A 6,000-nucleotide genomic window follows, 5' to 3' on the forward strand; every position below is an offset into this window, starting at 1 on the left:
CTGGTTCGTCCTCACTGGTCTTCGACGATGGTCAGCAACATCAGGAGGAACGATCTGACAGCATCCCGCCCCAGCGCTTCGTTGCGTGCTGCCGTCCGGCGAGACCACTGACAGGGATGAAACAGAATCTTCAGCCTCGGAGCCTCCAGAACCCACACCGAAGATCTCGGACACCGCACACGCAAACAAGCTTCTTCTGCCGTCAGCTTGTTCACTCCAACGGTCACCGGCCTGCTCTCCGTTCTCCCTTAACAGAATGCTGCAGGTGACGGGAGATGAACTTTCTCCACCCGCTCTTGCCTTTACACTATGATCTGCCTCTTGCTCTCTAGACTCCGGCTGAAAAACAACTCTGCTGCCAGGTCGGATGTCCCATCCTGACTGTGCCGCGTTCGTTGGCTCTGAAGCAGCACGGGGCATCACAAGCTCTGCCACAGGCAACTGTTCCACCTCAGCTTCCACTGGTGTGTTGTCGGTTACGTCGAGACTCACCGTTGCGCCCCTGTGATAAGAGAAACCGCCAAAGACCGGGGGCGAAAACCACGTCCGCATCCTTTGTAGAAGAGTCGGATCGGCCGTACTTGAGACTGATCCAGAACGTCTCTTTTCAGAGCGCTTCGTCAAACCGGTTCTGCCTGTGTCGTCTTCTGATGATGCGGTAACGCCGGAACTACGTAATTGCATGCATGGTGTTTCTCGTGTATTCGTACACCCTAGACGACACCTGCATCCCCGAGACGACACCGGATCGTTAGCTTCATCGTCTACATCGGTACACGAAAGGACAGTGGCCTCAACCACATTCCTGTTCCCTTCGCGTTGTCTTCGGCTCTCCGCAAGATCGTTTAGATTCTTAAGACTTCCAGTACACCAATGATGAGAAGTCTCTTGCTTCGTATCGCAGCCACCCTGTCGCGACTCGTCCTCCTGTGTGTGCGTTACCCTTGGCATCATGACGGTCGCTGACGACCTATCCGAGGCTGACTGCGTCACGCCTTGTTCCAGATGTACCTGCTGCTGACTTGTGTTCCAGTTCCTCTGGAGCGGAGCGTCGGAGTCCGTCTGAGGAAAGGATGAACGGACGGCCCAGTCTCCCTTATTTCTGCACCTATCCGCTGACAGTGAACACGCGGAGCTCTCTAACCACGAGTTCTCTGTCCGAAGTGTCCTGTGCGCCGCGGTGGCGCTCCGCTGTTTTGTTTCGCCTTCGGTTTTTCCCGGTGACCGCTTTTGTACAGTCGACATCATCGCAGCCGCTGTGCCTCCAGCCACTGACGGCGGCAGTCCGCGAATTGTTGTCTCGCACTGGCGCCCGGTCAGACGGCGCCCGGTCAGACAATACCTAGCACGGACGTCTGATCCGTCGACTATCTCTGCCTCTCCTGCATCGTCTCGTAGGGCCTGAGCACGCCTCACTGTGCTGTCTTCAAGCATAGTTCCTTTAATCTTTTGTGCGACTCTACGTTCTCTCCCTAATTCCAGCGACGCATGCAGAGACTTTTCCACACCTGGTGTGCAGTCGGGGGCGGTAAAACAGTCACTAGAGCTACAGCAGCTCCTCTGGCACGCCGCGGCATCAGCCGACCAGCTTTCCACTGGCATAACCGTGCTTTTCTCGTGCAACAGGCACGGCTTGAGGCATGCACCGGCGTGCGATTGCGCTGAATCCATACCTCCGACAGGGCAGATCTTGCCGGGATGCCTGGTTTGGTCTGTGGTTGTGGAAGAAAAGTCCTCTGGGCGAGAGTGGTGGTCGTTGAAGATGGCGGCACACGTATCGCATTTATCCACGTACACAGCACCTTGATGAGTGCTCCAAACGCCGCCACCTCTGACGTGACTGTCGTCCACCTGGCTGGTGTGTGCGCAACCATCCACAGTGAACTGTACGCAGGCGTCAGCACGATCCGCTTCCCTACGTCCAGGTTGTGCTCGACCCCATTCATGTTTTTTGTCGTCCTCCGAGATTTGACTTCTACGGTGAACAGGGCAAAGAGGCATGCCGCGGACACCAGGGCAGTTAGGATACGGTGGTGCGCTCCGAGAGATGCCTTCTCTGTAACGCCTTCCGCCACGTTCCTCGGGATGAATTCTGGTGTCTGCCTGACAGACAGCGAATGATGCTGCTTCCTCTCCGGAGTAGACACGCAATTCCCTTTCGCTTGTCACCTGGAGCATAACCGCGCTGTCTTCGATGCGCGAAACTTCTTCACAATTTAACGGCACCTGATCTTTCAGCAGACGATCACAAAGGCCTCGGTCTTTGCCGTCCTCTAGCAACACCCCTTCGAAGTGGGATACTCTCCGTCCCAACAGACTCCGCCTATGGCCGCTCCAGCGAAACGTATTAAAACCAACAGCAGCATACGATGCTACGGTCATGACAGGCCAAGGTGAAAGAGACAAGAAAGGTGATGGGGAAAATTCTGGCGCACAGGAGTTTAGATTCTCTCCTTGCATGCTCACTCGGTGGGTGCTCCTGTCCCATGAGTGACACACGGACGTGCGAAGGACAGCAAGCGCCGAAAGCAGTTGCCGTGTCTGAACGAGCTGGCGGTCATCGCGAACGCGTACAGCAAAAAGGCGGCCACTACTGGATGGTGTTATCTTGCATCTCCGCATTCCTGCATCTGAACCAGTGCTCAGAATTCCCGATGCACAGGAGGTGAGCACCCCCGCGCCAAGCAAACTGGTTGCGAAGCGCACTGCCGGGTTGCTTGGAGTTGCTTGTGCAGGTATGCTGGGGCTTCTACGGCGTTCGCTGATCCATCCGTCTGCTAATCTGTTTGAACAGGAAAACAGGAAGCACACGTGAACTACAGGGATCACAGCTAACAGAGCAACCTTGTAGATGCAGCATTTGGGGAGGCTATGGAAAACTGCCAATGTGGAATGGCGGTTGCCCGGTAGCTCTACGATAGGGGCTGTAACCTGGCTGATGATGCGACTCGGGCTCACTTCAGACGCATTAACCCTTCCTTGTTAACTCGACGCTCGAACACCTCCACCTGCGTAGCGGGAGGCAACGTGCGAATCACCGGGCCATCAATTTCAAGTCCCTGGCGAACATTGAGAAGATACCCGTCGGCTGCACAGTTGACAGAAGGCACCAAACGTATTTCAGCTTGACTGCGCACATTCGACCACGCCGAGGAAACCTACAGTTGTGTACTCTAGGAAATGGTGTTTCACTCTTCCCGTAACGCCGGCTGTTGGGCTCTTCTTTTCACAACAGCAACACTCCTACTTCCCTCCCTGATTTTTGGCTAATCTGTAGAGTTCCCCCATATCACCAATGAAAAGCACAGCTCTGCTAACACAGTAGAACTTGGGTCCGGTAAACAAATCCATTCAATATCTAAACCAGTAGTCCAACTCGTAGTATATACCCCCCAGACTATCAACGTTGAACACACGCAAACCCACGTATTCACTCGTTTGGGTAAATACGAAGGTCCTGTCGACATTCCAGTGAGAGTACCTGATCCAGGACTGTGCCAGTACTCCAACGGATTCCCCGAACTAGTGCCTTCTCCATCCAACCAAGAGAACCAGCAAATAGAAGACTTCTCGGATGCTCTCCGATTCCAAAGCGACGTAAGTAAGCTAGTGGACTTGAAATCTCGGCAACGTACCAATCACCTGGTACAGTTGTGGAGTTTTGAAGGTTTCTTCCGCCTCGTCCACCTTTTCCAACTGGAGTTCTCTGTCTTTTCCATCCCGACCGAGTCTTCGCAGGCCCACCCAACCACTGGTTGTCCGCAGTCGTACCACAACCAACTGGCAAGACGAACAGCAGTCCACGTAGCTTCCCTCATCACTACCACAATTTCTTGACCCACGAGTATGCCCTTTTCTGCACCTGCAGTGAGCCTGGTGACCGTTACAGCGCTCCCGATCATTCCTGCATCTCGGCTCGGACGCAGACTCCGCACTGAGGTCTATGTATTGAATTCCGGTGGGAGATCCCCTCAGTCGGCTGTTTAAGCTCTCGGCTAGACGGGCACGTCTACGCCTTGCAACGTGGGCGCACGGAGACGTGCTACTACACTCGCCGCTGCTTCTGCTGTTCGGCATGTCATGTTTGTGTTGCGTCGAATTCTGCGCTGGTCCTTCTGAGTCTGCCCGAAGATGACAGCACAACGTCAGCCCACCACAGCAAGGCACGCTTCTGGTCTTGTACGAGAAACGAGCACGCGACAACATCTTCCTGCAATCGCATGGTTCTTCGATCCTTGCCCTTACCCTCATTCCCATGTCGTCAACAGATGAAGAGCGACGCCCACAGAAATACTCCCTGCAGAAGTGGGACGCCTCTTAAGGGGTCACGCGCGCTAGTGTGTCGTGCGAGCGCACATCCGAGCTACCCGTCAGCGCGGCGTCTGTACTGGAACCTGACATCTGCCTCAGTACGACCCAGGACGAACCTCTGTGAGTGCCACAACCCAAACGCGGGTTGTGTGGTTGGTATCGGCAGGAGGTTTGGCAACTCTGCTTGTTCATTCGAGGAGCGTCGTCCGCACCGAGGCTGCGACGGAAGCGGCAGCATTTGCAGCAACGTCCATGTTGTCCATCCGACGGATAGCTCTGTGACGAATCTCGGATGCAGAACCGAGCTGCCAATGCGGCATCAAAAACGGGGACCACCTGACCAGGGTACAGGACGGCTACCGTGGGCGAAAACGGGGAGATCGAAGACCTGAAATCATGAGGTCACAGACATGCGGAAACATGACCACCACCATGAGCAAATGCATTCCAAATGTCGACCTGCAAAGTTGAACAACTAACAGATGCGCCGGCAGAACGTCCTCTCCGAATGCCTTCCTGTCCTGAGTGGTTGCCTTCCTGCCGTACTGCCAGTTGTTCCAGCAGCCGGAAATCGTGATTCATGTACTGACGTATGATGCGCGGTGCACCAGAACGTCCACTAATGGGATGAATAAAATGCTATGCTTCATACGAACCGATTCGTGCACAAACTGCACCATGTGGTTTGATGGCTGGGTGGTGAATATCGGTTACACATTTGCGCCACACAACACAAAAACAGCGTCGACGTTGCGATTTACAGCCCTCGACGCTCAGTTGATCAAAGCACGGGCATACCCAACTGGAACGACGTTTCGGCCACAGACTCGATACAGAAGCCACCGCTGTCGAAGGAGGCGCGGCACCGCCTCGTCACTGCGGTCTTTGAACCTGGGAGAAAAGTTTGTGGCCAGTGAGGCACCTCTCAGCACCGAGCTCGAGGCAGCGGGGCGGCAGGCCCCGCCAGTTACGCGTCTCCCTGCGCCACACCCAGTCTCTGACGTTCGTGACTGTCGCAGACACTCTCCCTGGCTGTCACTACTAGAGTCGGCATCTTCTGACGAATTGAGTTCGTAGTCAGTTTTGATTCCCTTGCTCTTTTTCCGTGACGACAACGCTGCCAGGGTGCGTCGTCCCCACACCACTTTGCTTTCAATACCGTGTTCTCTATCCACGCCTCCTCTAGAAACAGAATGTTTATGTCGCTCTTCCACAAGCGATTTTTTCCATTCCCTGCATGCTACATCGAACGGCGAGCAGCTCCTCGAAGTCCGATGAACCGGGCATCCTGTCCCCCCTGTCATCTTTCGGGAAGAGTCGACGCCTTGCAGGCTGCCATGGCGATTGTCCCCCCACTGACGTCTGCGTCTCTCAATGGCTGTACTTGAGCGCGCCCGAACCGCATGTGAATACGAAGCTCCACAGACCGCTGAGTCGAGCGCATGCCCGTGTCTGTCGCAACCAAAGACTTCGTCATCGCCTCTCCACGATCGTACCCCTCGCTTCGACGCCGGGAACCTCTCGTCGTCTGTGAGATACCAGCCTTGTTCCGTTCTTGCCCAAACTTGCACAACGTCCCGGTTAACAAGGCGGCAGGCCCCATGGAAACCTGCGTCCCACCCACGACCGCCACAGCTTCTGCGCTCATTCGCAGCATCCTCCCTAGCCGCGTAAGTATGTTGTCCCTGG

Source organism: Neospora caninum, chromosome VIIa (assembly GCF_000208865.1).
Source record: "Neospora caninum Liverpool complete genome, chromosome VIIa".
Classification (NCBI taxonomy): Eukaryota; Apicomplexa; class Conoidasida; order Eucoccidiorida; family Sarcocystidae; genus Neospora; species Neospora caninum.